This window comes from Chiloscyllium plagiosum, unplaced genomic scaffold (genome assembly GCF_037043375.1).
Source record: "Chiloscyllium plagiosum isolate Xiang-an unplaced genomic scaffold, Cpla_swu_hap1 HiC_scaffold_46, whole genome shotgun sequence".
In the NCBI taxonomy this organism is placed as follows: Eukaryota; Metazoa; Chordata; class Chondrichthyes; order Orectolobiformes; family Hemiscylliidae; genus Chiloscyllium; species Chiloscyllium plagiosum.
In genome coordinates this window covers 61,880,276-61,896,784 of record NW_028270184.1, presented here as the reverse complement: position 1 = coordinate 61,896,784, position 16,509 = coordinate 61,880,276, and positions in this window count along the sequence as shown.

Genomic DNA, 16,509 nt, shown 5'->3' with positions numbered 1-16,509 from the left:
GTGATCACCCGTGAATTAAACTGTAAACGAGGGGCAGTTACCCTCCCAAAATGTCGGACTGTGCACACCTCCCCAGTGCATTGATCTGTAAACCAGGAGCAGTTACCCTTCCTACATGGAAGACTGTATACACCACCCTTGTTCATTGATCTGCAAACCAGGTGCAGTTACTCTCCCAGCATGTAGGACTGTGTACAACTCCATGTCTCCATTGTGCCATGACAAGGGCGTGCTGTGGGTGTGAACATCACTGCCAGAGAGAGATGTTGAGGGAATCAGTTTAAATATCACCACATGGGAGCGTTTGGGAAGTTGACAGAGAGGGGGAGACTGAGAGGCAGTGTCATGTCTGGATGCTGAGAGGTGTTAACAGGTTTCAGAATGCTGAAATGTGGACACTTCGATAGCATCCTGTAACATAAGCCAATCTTTCCAGGAAAGATGGGGAAAAAGGGATAATAGTGTGAAGTCAGGTGAGCATTTGTTCTGCAGCTTTGTCACTGGAAGTGGTTTCAACAGAATCTATGACTCATTGGGCAGATTCTGACAATAATTTCTCTCAGTGCCATTTTAATTTAGTACGACAGAGGGTTCATCCGCACGAGGCTGAGCTAGTCTCCCGGTGCTATCTTATCAAACTCACCTCATTAACTAGCCACACCCCCCATGGTGTCTCCCTCATTCAATGCCAGCCCGATTCTCCCACATATCACGGCTGGAGGTACTCACCATGACCCGGATGTTCCTGGATATTCCGTTACATTACATTACATTACAGTGTGGAAACAGGCCCTTCGGCCCAACAAGTCCACACCGCCCCGCCGAAGCGCAACCCACCCATACCTCTACATTTGCCTCTTACCTAAGACTACGGGCAATTTAGCATGGCCAATTCACCTGACCTGCACATCTTTGGACTGTGGGAGGAAACCGGAGCACCCGGAGGAAACCCACGCAGACACGGGGAGAACGTGCAAACTCCAAACAGTCAGTCGCCTGAGTCGGGAATTGAACCCGGTTCTCAGGCGCTGTGAGGCAGCAGTACTAACCACTGTGCCACCGTGCCGCCCTATTCCGTGATCCCTTACACTGGTGTCATCTTTAAAAGGCCAATGGGCACACGGTTGAGCTTTCTTAGTTTGGAGTTGCCCTGCACAGTTTACCCCGAACATGGCAAATGAGGGCCAATTACACCACGGTGCGTCAACGGGGCACGGAGGTCCTGTTGGATGGGTTAGTACAGAGGGTAACCACTCTCTTTCCAGAGTGGGCCTCACCACCAGACACACCAAGCGTGGTCTGACCTCCCCACCCAGCTCAGTGCAGTATCTGAAGAAATGTCCAGCAATACAGGACAAGCACCAATAACCTTCCCGTCTCTGTCAGGATAAGGCTCACTGTATTCTCTCTGCTCCCTCACACTCACTGTATATCTATTATAGCACCGACCACTGAACAAGGCGCATGCATCACCACCCTCACTACTGCATGCAACACCTTCCCCCAATCTCCTCTCTCTCTATCTCTCTCGGCTCCACTTTACCCCTTACACAAATAACTCTGCATGGATACAACATTGTGGACTGACTCCCTCCGGATACTTCACCATTTGCCCCCTCCCCACCTGCACTAACACTGACAGAAAGGACACTGCCTCCCACCCTCCCTTTCTCCCATTCCAGAAGAAACAGCCTGGAATAGGACAGAAAGGGCGAAACCGAGTGGTGGAGTGCCCGATATCCGTTACCTCCCTCCGGCCACGAGGGGAGGACCCTGGTACGAGCCGGAGAGGACCGGGGCGCCTCGTGTGGAAATTCTGAAACATCCACTCCCCAACGACCGAGTAAGGAGCACTGTTCAGTGAAGGGCAATTCTCATTTTAAACCCACTGGCAGCTCCGTTTCCCCCCGGCACAATTTAGAAGCCGTGGCCCTGATGCCATCTCCCTTTTGTGTCGAGCTGGTACAAATGGAATCCCCACGGTCTAAATGGGCAGGATGGTGGGCTCACAACACATAGGCTCCATCACCTCCCAGAAAAGGAGCACAGAGGCTCCCTCCTACACCACCTCCAGTAAAAGCTCAGATACTGAAAGTAATCTGTGATATTTACTGCTCTCCCCACTTGTCCTGACATCTTCAATAATCTGTGCTCATATACACCCAGCGCTCTCTGTTCCTGCAGCCCCTTTGTAATGGTACAGCCTGTATTAAACTGATTTTCGATGTCCTTCCTACCAAATTGCATTACCTCACATTGCTCCGCATTGCTCCCTATCTGCACGAAGATTACACCAACGCTTCATTGTCCTGTTAAAGTTCCACCCTGTCTTCCATAGACTTCACATTTCTTCCAGGTTTGGTGCCATTTCCAAGCATTGATATTATCATAGCGTCACAGTCCCCACGAAACAATTGCAATCCTGCCGCATGCACGAGTGTGAGCAAGTGAAATACTGCTATATTCCCACGGACGGAGTCGAATAATGAGATTTTGTCAACAGAGCAACAAAAATCCTAACACACACACAGGGAATGAAAAATGACAAACCATGGAACAAGAGAAATCTGGATAGGCTTTGCTTATCTTCATTGACATCATGGTATTAATGTGATGAAGTTGAAAATGTGTACTGTACATTTAAGAGAGAATGAATGCTGTTCTGAATTCAGAGCTTGCAGGCTCCTGAGTATATGAGAAGATGGCAGATCCAGAGTGTCAAGGACAACTGAACATATGTCACATTTGTCTGTGAAATAGATCCCTGAGTTGGTTGCTGTTTGGACAATTCGAATTTTACCAATCAGCTTAAATTATACCCCAGGATGCCAAAACCAAACCAAGTTTGACTTTATTGTTTTTCAAAAATCGAACCAATGAGATAATCCGATGTTGCAGATATTGAACATGCTGGCACTTTGAAAATTGCAGACAGAGCAAATGCCATCAACACACATCCAAGAGATTAGGAAACACTCTCTATCAAAGTTACCTTTTCACATGAAACATATCCGCAGTAAACAGAAAGAAAATGAACCAGAGAGATCGACAGACAGAAGAAGACACAAAAACAACAGCTGCTATGTGGTTTTTAAATTACATTGATGTGATTTTAATAAAGTGTCTTATTGAAAGCTATATTGTTATAGTTGGAGTCGGGTAATAAGCAATTGTGTTCACAGCACCATCCAAACTGATGTCTTATCCATGTAGTGATCTAAATGTCCGTTAAACATTGTAACTGTCCCTGCTTTCACCACTTCCTCTGGAAGTTCATTCCACACCCAAGCCAGATTCTGTCTAACAGAATTACCTCTCATGACGTTTGTAAATCTTTTTTCCACGCACATTAAAATATCCCTTAGTTTTGAATCCCCAATTCTAGGGAAAAGACATCAGCCCTTCAATTTATCTGCACCCCTCATGATTTTATAAACGTCTGTAAAGTTACCTCTAAGTCTCTTACTCTCCAATGAAAAACGTCCCAGCCTATCCAGCCCCTCCTTATCGCTCAGTCCCTCGATTCCCAACAACATCCAGGTTAATCTGTTCTCAATCCTCCCCAGCTGAATAATGTCAAGGTCAATAATATCAAAGTGAATAGTCAAAGTATATTCTAAGGGTATGGGGAAACCAAAACTAGATGGTACAGGTTAAAGGTGAGAGGGGAAAAATTTAAAAGCGACCTAAGGGGCAGCTTTTTCACCCAGAGGGTGGTGTGCCAATGGAATGAGAGGGCAGGGTGACCAGACTGGACACAGTATTCCAGAAGGGGCCTCACCAATGTCCTGTACAAACTCAACATAACGTCCCAATTCCGATACTCAAATGTCTGACCTATGAAGACAAGTGCGTTAAACACCTTCTTAACCGCACTATTTATATGAGATGCAAATTTTAAAGAATTATACCTGACAGCATATGTCTCTGTTCTGCAACACTGTCAAAGGCCCTGCTTTTAAGTCTTGTTTGATTTACCAAATCCAATACCTCGCATTAATCCAAGCTAAACTCCATCTGCCACCCCTCAGCCCAGTGTGATATTGCCACCTCCACTCTCTCCCCCTTCAAAATATCCTCCCCCTCTCCAGGAGGCATGCACACTTCGGCCTTGATTTTCACAAAGACCCTGAGTTTGGTTTACCTTGTGTGGTTGGGGGGAGGAGGGGCAGATTGCAGACACAGCCAGTAGGGAGGAGACTCTGGTATCATTTCATGGTTTTAGGAAGAGGGCAGTCACACGTGAGAGTTGGGTAATACTGATTGGTGTTTTGGGGCCAGAAATTTTGGGGCGGCACGGTGGCACAGTGGTTAACACTGCTGCGGCACAGTGGTTAATACTGCTCCCTCACAGCGCCTGAGACCCTGGTTCAATTCACGCCTCAGACGACTGACTGTGTGGAGTTTGCACATTTTCCCCGTGTCTGCGTGGGTTTCCTCCGGGTGCTCCGGTTTCCTCCCACAATCCAAAGATGTGCAGGTCAGGTGAGTTGACCATTTTAAATTGCCCGTTGTGTTAGGTGATGGGTAGATGTAGGGGTATTGGGTGGGTTGCGCTTCGGCGGGTCGGTGTGGACTTGTTGGGCCGAAGGGCCTGTTTCCACACTGTAATGTAATGTAATCTAAAAAAAATATGCTTTTTCTTCGTCTGTGGTGTTCAGTGATAATAATCTATAAGAGACCCTTCATTGGGCAGACTGTGACTGCAGGATTTCTTTCCTTAATATTGTAGATTAAAGTTAATAGCGATTAAAGCCGTTCATAGTTAATTTCGATGGCGCAGCACGTGCAGTCAACTTCCTACAGTTGAGACAAATATCTTGCATTTGTTTAACAATACAAAGTGTTGTTTGTAGTTCAGTAATGGTAACCTGATTATAATAAATCCACATCGAGCTGAAAGTGGACACTAAAATATGACTCAAAACCTGGGTATGGTAGTGTAGTGGGTAGTGTCCCTGCCTCTGAGCCACAACTCTGGATTTGATTCCAATTCCTGAACTTGTGTGGTAGTGTTCCTAGCTCTGGACTAGTAGGACTGGATTCAAGTCCTGCCTGTTGCAGAGGTATGTCACATCATGTCAGAACAGGCTGATGAACAAACACACAGGAGAATACTGTTACAGATTTATGGGTATTGCTGAGTGATGCTAGTGTCACTACCTCCAGGCACAAAGGTCTAGGTGTAAATCCCACAGAAGTGTCTCATGATACATCTGAACAAACTGATTAAAATGGATTTAGAATTGTGACTTGATAGATAAGGGACAGGTGTCAGTATTGAATTTCAAAATTTAGGACCAGGATGACTGAAAGTACAGCTATTTGTGTTGATTGGAGTCACATGTCGCAGCAGTAGAGGTTTATAAAATCCGAATGGTCATGGATAGGGTGAGTAGTCAGGGTTTTTCCCATGTTAGAGGCGTCCATAACCAGAGGGCTATTGGTTCAACATGAGAGGGGAAAGATTTTCAAGAGGCCTAAAGGGCATCATTTCACACAGATGGTGGTGTGTGTATATAATGAGCTGACAGAGGAAGTGGTGGAGACTGACACAAATATAGCATGTAAAAGGCATGCTGGGTACTGATAGGCCTGCTGAGAGTTTCCAGCAATTTCTGTATTTCTTTAAAAATGCATTCAGTTTAACACAGGTATTCTGAATAAATTATTTTTTTGTATTTTTTAATGACGCAGGGCCATGTAAACATAATTCAAATCGATCGAGACCATTTTCTGCTAAGGGTATGGCTCTGTGTATGACAGCAGCAATGATGCACCTACATGGAACAGGGAATGTGATGGAGACATAGTTTGGACAATGTACAAGGGACCTCACATGGTCCAGTTTGGGAGAGGATGACATTACTGTGTGATTCAGCTCAGAGAGGGAGAAAATGTCATCTACCCGAGAAGGAATGGTTTATTACAGTCTCTCTCCTTCATTGTTCCTCGTCACAGCAATGTGTGCCAGCTAAAAAAAAACTCTACAGTCGTCGTTACCATTCTTATTTTTATAGAATCCCTGCAGTATTGAAACATGCCCTTCGGCCCAACAAGTCCATACTAACTTTCACAAAAACTTGTCTTATATTTATCCCTGTCTAATGCATCTAACCGAGAAATCCCTGAACACTACGACAATTTAGCATCACCAATCCACCTAACCTACACACTTTGAGCTGTAAGAAACTGGTTCACCCATTTAGAAGCTCGCACAGACACGGGGAGAATGTGCAAACTCCACACAGACAGTCACCCAAGGTTGGAACCGAACATAAGCCCCGTGTGCTGTGAGGCAGCAGTGCTTACCACCGTGCTACCCTTTGGGTGATCACTGACCAGAATTCATTGAAATCTACTCACTGCCGAAAGCAAAGGGAATTCAGCCAAATCCAGCGCTCCCAGGATGAAATCCCATTGCTAGCAGCTGTGTGAGTACAATATCTTCAGAAGCAGAACAACGTTTTGGACAATCTCGCAATTTTTCCTTTTGTCATGAGTTCCAATAATATCTGTACAAAATTCTTTCAAGTAAAAATTGCAGAGATTTTGTTTATGTATGTGTGTGTTGTTTTTGAAAGGGAAATATTGATTATATAGTTTGCCATTCATCTTTCCATCATAGTTTGAGGAACATTACTCTGGATCATAAACGTGTTGTTTTAGCAGATTAAAGAAACTAGCCTGAATTGTTCCTAAAACTGACCCTGACCCAGTCTGTGACCGATATCATCGGCCATATCACCGACATGGTTACATTTAACATTTGTTGTGAGCAATGGAGGAGTGGGACTAGAAAAGGAAACAGTGACCCAAAAAGCCGGGGAACTATAGACCGGTGAGCCTGATGTCAGTGGTGGGTAAGTTGTTGGAGGGCATTCTGAGGGATAGCATTTACATATATTTGGGAAGGTAAGGGCTGCTGGGTGTAGACAACGTGGCTTTCTGCATGGGAAATCATGTCTCATTAATTTGGTTAAGTTTTATGAAGAGGTGACAAAGAAGATTGATGCAGGCAGTTTGGTAGCTATGTGTACTTCAGCAAGGTGTTCATTTAAACAACAAAGAACAAAGAAAATTTACAGCCCAGGAACAGGCCCTTCGCCTTCCAAGCCCGAGCCGATCCAATTGCACTGTCTAAATCTGTCAGTCAATTCCGAAGCATCTGTATCCCTCTGCTCCCCATCTACTCATGCAACTGTCCAGACGCAACTTAAATGAAACTGCCGTGCATGCCTCTACCACCTCTGCTGGCAACGCGTTCCAAATGCCCACCACCCTCTGTGTGAAGTACTTACCGCGTGTCTCCCCGGTAAAACTTCCACCTCTCACTTCGAAAGCACGACCTTTCGTTATTGAATCATTCACCCTGGGAAAAAACTTGTCTCTATCCACCCTGTCTATACCCTTCATGATTTTGCAAGCCTCAATCAGGTTCCTCCCAATCTCCTTTTTCTCGTGAAAATGAGCCTAACCTAGTCAGCCTATCTTCATAGCTAGTATTTCATTCCGATTGGTAGACAGATTAGTCAGTTTCAGACACATGGGATACAGAAGAAGCTAGTCACAATTAGCTTGAAGGAAGAGGGATATAATTCAGTCTGGAGGCTTGTGAGCAGCAGTGTGCTACAAGAATCAGTACTGAGTTCACTGCATTTCATCATTTATGTAAAGGATTCAGATGTGAATATTGGGGCTATAGTTAGTAAGTTTACAGATTACATCAGAAAGGTGGTGTAGTAGATTATCTCAGAGTACAACGAGACCACAATTAGATGGGACAAAGGGTCAAGGAGTGACAGATGAAGTTTAAATTAGATAAATACGAGGTTTTGCATTTTGAGAAGGCAAATCAGGGCAGAAATTATACAGTTAATGGAACAAAGAGACCTCGGGCTGCAGGTATATTGTGCCTTGAAAGTGATGTCGCAGGTAGACAGAGTGGTGCAGAACACATTTAGCACATTTGCCTTAATCAGTCAGAGCATTGAGTATAGGGGTTGTGGTGGCATGTTGTATCTGTGTAGGATGTTGGTGAGGCCACTTTAAGAATACTGCGTACAAGTCAGTTTTCTGCAGAAATGATTTACACGGATGTTCCAGGACTGGAGGTTTGATCTTTAGGGAGAGGTTAATTAGGTTGAGGTGTTACCCCCTGGAGTGTCAGAGGTTGAGGGGTGACATTATAGAGGTTTATAAAATCATCAGGGGCATGGATATTCTGAACAGCCACGCTCTGCTCCCAAAGATAGGGGAGTCCAGAACAAGAGGGCATAGGTTGAAGGCGAGAAGGCGAATGATTGAGAAGGGACCTGAAAGTAAATGTTTCACACAGAGAGTGGTGTGTGTACAGAAAGTGCTGTCAGAGGAAGTGCTGAAGGCGGTTAATATCACATATTTAAGAAGTATCTGAAAGAGGAGTGATATTCGCCAAATGTTGGCAAATGGGACTGGATCAGATTTGATATCTGATCGGAGTGAACAGATTGGACTAACGGGTCTGCTTCCGTTCTGCATGACTCTCTGATTCGACAAGAGGGATGACGAAAAATTCTGAAGGTACCTTTCAAGTCGGAATTCTCTTCACTGGAAGTTTATCGTGACTCTATGTTCACATTGATTGAAAGCTGCATTAGTTAAACATTTGACAGAGAATTGAGTCACGGATAATGGGACACAGGCAGGAAAGTGGGGCTGAGACAACGACCTGATCAGCCACAATTTTAGTGCCTGGTGGAGACGGCTCAAAGTATCTAATTACCCGCTCCTGCTCCTCAGTCCCATGTTCCTGTGTTCCATTCAGCCCCTCAAACCTGCTAGATAGGAACTATTGCAGATCACTTACTCGTATAACCTGGTGCACAGAAATAGAGGAGACCATTCGGCACTTCAAGACTGTCCCACACGCTTTGACGTGATTTGGGAAATGTAATTGGAAAGCCCAGGCTGGGTATGAAAGAGACCCCTCATCTCTCTTTACAGAGCTTCCCCTCTCTGCAACTTGTGCTTCATTTGTTGGTCATGTTGTAGACCCAGATTCACTGTGAATAGAGCCCACATACCTCGCCAAGAAATGGCTCACAAACTCCTCTGGTCTCCTTGACTGCAATATACAATAACAGAACATCCATTAAAATAACACCCACTAACTTTCCAATAACAGAATGTGAGAACATCAGAAACAGGGGCAAGTCTTTCACTCCCCAAGCCTGCCTTACCCTTCACTGAGATCGTGGTTAATCTGCTCTTGGTCTCAAATTTTCTTTCGTAACCAATTCTTCATTGCCCTCAACTCTCTGACAGATCAATATCCATCTACCTCCTCTTCAAATACTTTCAGTCATCTAGCTCCCCGAACACTCTTGAGAAGAGAAATCCTGACATTCAATACCACCTGTTTGAAGAAAACACTTGCTGCTCCTATATCATGGGCTATTGAGATGAACAAAAGCGGTTGGCTCAAGGGTTCAGGTAAAAATGACTGGCCCTGATATCAAGGCAGTGGTTAACTTCTGTTGACATCAAGGAGCTTAACAAAACTGGACTTAATGGGAATCTGAGTAAACTGTCCAGTGTTTTGAGTCAAACATGGCACAAAGGAAGATGTTCATCATCTCAGTCCTGGGTCACCTTTGTGGGAGACCTTCAGGGTAGCTTCCTCTTCAGAAACATCTTCAGCTGCTTCATCAATGTCTCCACGCCCTCACCCTTCCCAACAAAAGACAAGAATGTGGGGATGGTCACTGAAGATTTCACAATGTTCCGAGCGTTTTGTCCCCCGTCAGCTCCTGAACTGGTTCTGTGTCCATGTGCAGCAAGATCCAGACACACTCAGGTTTGTTCTGTTAAAGTGTTTGTAACATTCATGTAACAGCACTGCCTAACACTGCACATTGCCACAGTGAAACAAGAGTTCATTCAGTACCTCACACTGGTTTAACAGGAATATGAGGAAGTCATTCAGCCCAAAGATATTATTGGAGAAGAACAAGGACAGCCCATTCAGTGCCTCCAGCCTCTCACTCAGGAAGATAAGAAGTCTAGTGTGATGGACCACATTAAAGCCCCTGGAAAATATTTGAAGGAGGTAACCAAAACTCTAATCTGTTTTTTTTTTATTTTAAAAGAAATGTAAAGTGTCTATTCCAGATGCAATGTGACAGGTCAAACAGGTCAATGGTGTGAAGCATAACACCATTTACTTAAACACGAAAGATGAAATGAAACCAAAGAAAGGGGAATTTAGAATAACATAATTCTATTGGCCAAGTTAACAGAATAATAGACCTAGGAACTATTACTAATGAACTGTTCCAAAATAGGAAAATCCCATAAACACAGCCCCTGGCAAAAAGGAATATTCAGACACAGATCGTCACTAACATTACTCCAATCCAGGAATTAAAAACAGCATCAAGAGAAAATTCAGCGAGAGTAGCAGCCAGGAGACATCCACTGAAGTTTCCAACTCTGTGTAGACCCCAATAGTTTCTGGTGTTACTGAAAAAACAAAGCCCAGAGATCCTAATCTGTGAGAGCTGGCCATACACATTCAGGCTGCATTAAAATAAATCCAAGGCCTCGCTAGCTGTTTACTCAAATGGTCTGAGTAGCCAGCTTTGTAACAATCGTTCAATCTCGATCTTAAAAGAATCCAGGAGAAAATAACTTCTTAAAGCTACAGCATCATCACACTTGTCAGCACATCGAACTGTTAAACAGGAAACAGGGGTAACCCAATCAGGCCCTTGGCCCTGTCCAATTGGACGAGGAAGAAGCCAGTCAGTCCGTTGAGCCACTGACACAGCATGAGGATGAGGCCATTCAGCCCCTTAAGTCACTTCCACAGGAACAAGGGAAGACCATTCAGCCCCTTGAACCACTTATACAAGAACAGTTGGAGGCCATTCCCCCGCAACGCACTTACACAGGGACAGAATGAGATAATTGATGCTGTATTCCTCATAACCAGCTTAAGCCCGAAAGATCAATTCTCCTGCTCCTCGGATACTGCCTGACCTGCTGTGCTTCTCCAGCAATCCATTCTCTACGCTGATCCCCAGAATCGGCAGTTCTCACTGTCTCCTAACTGATGCTCTTACATGATGAACAAGTGGAGCAACGGGTACACAGATTGCTCCACGTTGTTCCTCGTGGCTACGTTGCTCATGACACAGACGTGGTACTTTAACGTGGTTTTCCCGCGGTAAGGAGAGAAGATATATATCTTGTGTGAATTCTCAAGAAGGCATCTTTCATCTCCGAGAAGACAGCCTGCTGTTCTCTGTGTAGGGCAGAAGTTGATGTAAATGGCTACCTGTTTCAGTTGGAAGGTATTGTGGCTGCTGTTGGGGATTTTGAACAACATGGCATTCAGTACGGTCGAGTTACTTAACGCATATAACCTATTAGCAAAGCCTCGTTAGACTGATGAATGGATTCTCTAAGTTCATAAAATGCTGACCTTGTTCATGTTAATCTTGTCTAGTGCACTTCCTGTGCAGTGTAACTTGTATGCCTTACTCTGCCCAAGTCTACTTCTACCTTATGATTTGTCTGGCCATGCTTACTATGATCTACCTCCACTGCTTATTAATAAAGATTTTTCCCTGTACTGAGGTACACGTGCCAATAAATCAAACTAATCAATCCTGCGTAAAGTATGGAACTTCTCACCCTGTCAATGTCTCTTTTGGAAATAAATGATCGCTGCCACGCCTCTTGTTTCAGCATCACCATTTCATCATCTCTCACAGATCTACAGATTAAACACTCAGCTTCTTTACTCTATCCTCATGTTACCATCACCCGTGTCTGTGGTAAGTAGATCATTCCTTACAAAGGAGATAAACTCTGTACAGAGTGCCCCTAATGCTCTCTCAGCAAGGCTTTGCAACTGCACGAAGATGGCTTTACTTATGTACTCGAATCATCTTACAATGAAGGACATCATACCATTGTCTGCACCCATTACTTACACAGGGTTTGTTTTGGAGCAGTCAGCATAAAATTGTGAGTGGGAGATCATGCTTCCCTAATTTGTTAGAGTTCTTTGATGAAGTGACCAAGAAGTTTGATGAGGGCAGAGCGGTAGACGTAGTCTCTATGGATTTCAGTAAGGCCTTTGATAAAGTTCCACAAGGCAGGCTTCTCTGGAAGATGACATCGAGTGGAATGCTGGGGGGACTGGCCAATTGGATACACAGTTGGCTTGATGGTAGGAAGCAGAGGGTTTAGTGGAAGGATGCTTGTCAGACTGGGGGCTGGGTCCAATGCTCTTTGTTATCTATGATTTGGTTGAGAATGTACAAGGCATGATTAGTATGTTTGCAGATGACATTAAAATAAGTGGTAGCGTGATCAGTGAGGAAGTTAATCAGAAATTGCAGCAGGACCTTCATCAGGTGGCAAGTAGGCCAGGAAATGGCAAATGGAATTTAATATAGATGTGTGGGGTCTTGCATTTCGGAAACTCAAATCAAGGGATGAGTTTCATGGTGAATGGGAGTGCCTTACAGGGTGTATTGGGCAGGGAGATCTTGGTGTGCAGGTGCACGGTTCTCTGAGAGTGGAATCATAGGTAGACAGGGCAGTGAAGAAGGCTTTTGGCACATTGGCCTTCATCAATCAGGGCATTGAGTAAAGAAATTGGGAAGTTATGTTGCAGTTACACAGGACTTTGGTAAGGCCGCACTTGGAGTATTGTGTTCAGGTTTTGTCACCATAATAGAGAGAGGATGTAATGAAATTAGAAAGAGTGCAGAAGAAATTTACAAGGACGTTGCCAGGACTCAATGGTCTGAGTTATAGTGAGAGGTAGGTCATTTAGCGTGTAGGAGACTGAGGGAGTCCTTATAGAGCTGTATAAGATCATGAGGGGTATGGATAGGGTTAATGCTTTCAATCTTTTTCCAAGGTGTAGAGAATCGAGGACTAGAGGGGATTAGTTTAAGGTTAAAGGGGAAGGAATAAAAAGGGAACCTGAGGGGTCACTTCTTTACACAGAGGGCTGGTACGTGGATGAGCTGCCAGGAGAATATGGTTGAGGTGGTACATTAACAACATTTCAAACGCATTTGGATAAATATGTGGATAGGAAAGGACTGGCAGGATATGGGCCAGCTGCAGGGAAATGCGGATAGCGTGGAAGACATTTACAAGGTGGAGTCGAACCCCTCTGTTAATTAAAACCAAACACCCAGAAAAACTCGCCTCACCTCATAATCTTCGAGCAGAAAGTGAGGACTGCAGATGCTGGAGATCAGAGCTGAAAATGTGTTGCTGGAGAAGCGCAGCAGGTCAGGCAGCATCCAAGGAACAGGACAATCGACGTTTCGGGCAAAACGTCGTTTCGGGACGTTTCGGGAAGAAGGGCTTATGCCCGAAAAATCGCTTCTTCTGTTCCTTGGAAGTTGCCTGACCTGCTGCGATTTTCCAGCAACACATGTTCAGCTCACCTCATAATCTGTTAAAATATGAGTGACACAGATCTCCGAAATTCCACTACTTAAACAAAAATTAACAGGTTAATTTCTTAACTTTAACAGTGAACACTAAACAACAACTATTCACAAATGCAAGCATCTCTTTTCTTAACTACTTACTATCTGACTCCAACTCTGTAAAACTATGCTGTTCCAACAACCCACATAATAAAAATTACAATCTCAAGCCCACACAGTCCCTATCTTCCCCGCTGTGTTCACTCTTCCAGCTGCTGATCTCCCTGGGTCATATTTTGACTACTGCAAGGAGGTTTGACATGAACATGTATCTTTGATTCATTCACGTGAATTCTTACCGTCTGTAGAAGTGAGTCTTTAAACTCCTCCAGCAGAATAGTCTCCCTTCGAGCCTCACAGGAATTATCCATTTTTAAGACCAGCACCCATCTATCAAAATTACTGTGGTTAACTCTTTCAAATGCACCATAAGCCTGACCTGGTTTCCTCTCTATATTTCTGAACCTCTGTCTATATTGTTCTGGTACCAATGCATAACCACACAAAATAGCCAGTTTGACATCTGCATAAGCTCTTGATCCTTCATCTGACAGCGCTGCACATACCTCACTAGCTGTGCCCACCCGCTTAGTCTGAACGAGCATTTCCCACAAGTTCACTGGACACGCCATCTGCCGAGCCACTTTTTCTTTCAAATGAAATAAAAACAGATTTTAACATTTTTCTCACCGAAGTATGGCAATGTATTAACATAGCTGTATACATCCCGACGTTCTCCCTGCATCTCTCTCCTGTTAATTTAACTTTCCTTTCTAATTCCCAACTTCTGAATTTCAAAATTTCTCTCTCTCTTTGCCCTATTTCCCTTTCTCTTTGTTCTCTCTCTGTTTCCGTCCATTTTTTCATCTTCTAACTCCAGTTGCCATATTTGCAATTTAAGTTTTTCTAACTCTACTGCACTTGTCTGTTTCTCTGACACACCAACGTGCTTAACCAACTCCAATACAATTTCAGCTTTCATTTTGTCCCTGGTTAAACCCCATTCCAACCTGTTTGCTAATTCTAAAAATATTCCTTCTTCTGTCTTTATAAACTTCCTTGGCAAACATGGGAACCTCTTTAGTAAAATAAAAAACCATTTCTCTCACTTTTAATTTAACCAACCACAAGTTAACAAAATTAATGAATTTTCCCACCGGTTTTATTTGAGTATTTAGGTCACTAATTGCTGCGTGTTAGAATCTGCTGGGACCTTTTGTACCCCAAATCTGTTCAGGTCTCTCCAAATCCCATACGGCCAGGCCCCAAACTGTAATGACATCAACGTCGAACCCCCAGAAATTAAAACTACACACCCAGAAAAGCTCACCTCACATCAAAATCTGTTAAAACGTGGGTGACAGAGAACTCCTAAATTCCACTAATTAACGAAAAATAACAATTTATATGTATGCAAGTTAGCCTACTGAGCATGAATGTTTGTTTTCAGACGTTTTGTCACCATGACTAGGTGACATCATCAGTGACAATCTCCGCTGAAGCGCTGGTGGTATGTGCCGTCTCTCTATTTATAGGTTTTGGTATCTTAAGGTGGGTGTTGTCATTCCCGGACTTTTGTATTACAAGAGAAGGTAGATAAGATCAAAATTGATGTGTTTATAGATGAACTTCTGGTTAGAATGCCATTCCTCTAAGAACGTCCTTGCGTGGCTTGGTATGTGTGTGTGTTGTTCCAGTCAAAGTAGTGCCCTTCTTTGTCTGTATGTATGGAACATAGTGATAGTGGGTCATGTCTTTTGGTGGTCAGTTGGTTTTCGTGTATCCTGGTAACAGGACAACAGGACCATTTCAATGGCGGAAAAATGATTTTGTATACATTGTTTAATCAATGTGTGTGTGCGGATATTTTTCATATGTGCACAACACATTATAAATGAACAACAGAGACACAGTTATCGAAAAATGATACACATTTTGTATACAATTTATAAAACATTATTTGATGCTCATCTAATGTGCTATGTTCCCCTTTTCTCAATGTTGCCTCCTTTTCTGGAATTCTCTACTCTAATCTCTCATTCTTATAAGGATGTGTATTATAAATTCTTGCTTCTGGTGTCCCAACTTATTTCAGTTAATCCCCTTTCTCCAGGAAATTCAATATATTGGCTTTCTGGGATCTTTCCAAAGCTAGCATCTGTTGGAGATTAAAAGTTTGGTATCAGACCCAGCATTTGAACACATTACTCTGTTGTCCTTACACTGTACAAAGGACCACAGCACACAGGAGTTGCCAAAACATTGAGGGATGTGCATCTACTTCTTTCAATAATCTAGTTTTCTCATTTTTCACATGTCCTCATCTATATCCTCTCATTCATTCTCTCTTTGTATCTCGTTAAGAAATTTGCCAATTATTCTTTATGTCCCATCTCTCAAAACACCCTCTTTCGGTTTATATCTATTGCTCTCTTCTTGATGCAATGTGATTATCATTGAGCAATGTCACTACAAAGATGTGAGGGAGGAGCTGGCCAGACTTAATTGGAAGGGAAGCCGAGCAGGGAAGACCACGGAGCAACAAAGGCAGGAATTTGTGTTGGATAATTCGGAGGATATCAGAAATTCTCCCAAAAAAGATGAAACATACTCATGGGAGGACAAGGCAGCCATGAATGATAAGGCATCAAACCAAAAGAGAAAACATACAATGTGGTGAAGATGATTGGGAATCCAGCAAATTCGTTGGCTCTGAAATTACGTAAGGCTGGCATCACTGACACTATAGTGCTCTTAATCATGGTCGGGGAGTAAAACAGAGGGAAACACATTCTATTTAAACACAGAAGATGGTATTACTCAAGGAAAAACATTCAGATGAAATTACACAATTGAACTAATATCAGTTATTTTTTTATGGAATGTGTCAGATTGGAAGCATGACCTCAGCAGAATGAGAATATGAAAATGAAAGTGCTACCACATCAGAAACCAGAGTAGGTCACTGAGTACAGGGTTGACGGGTGAAAGAGTCTCGATGTGA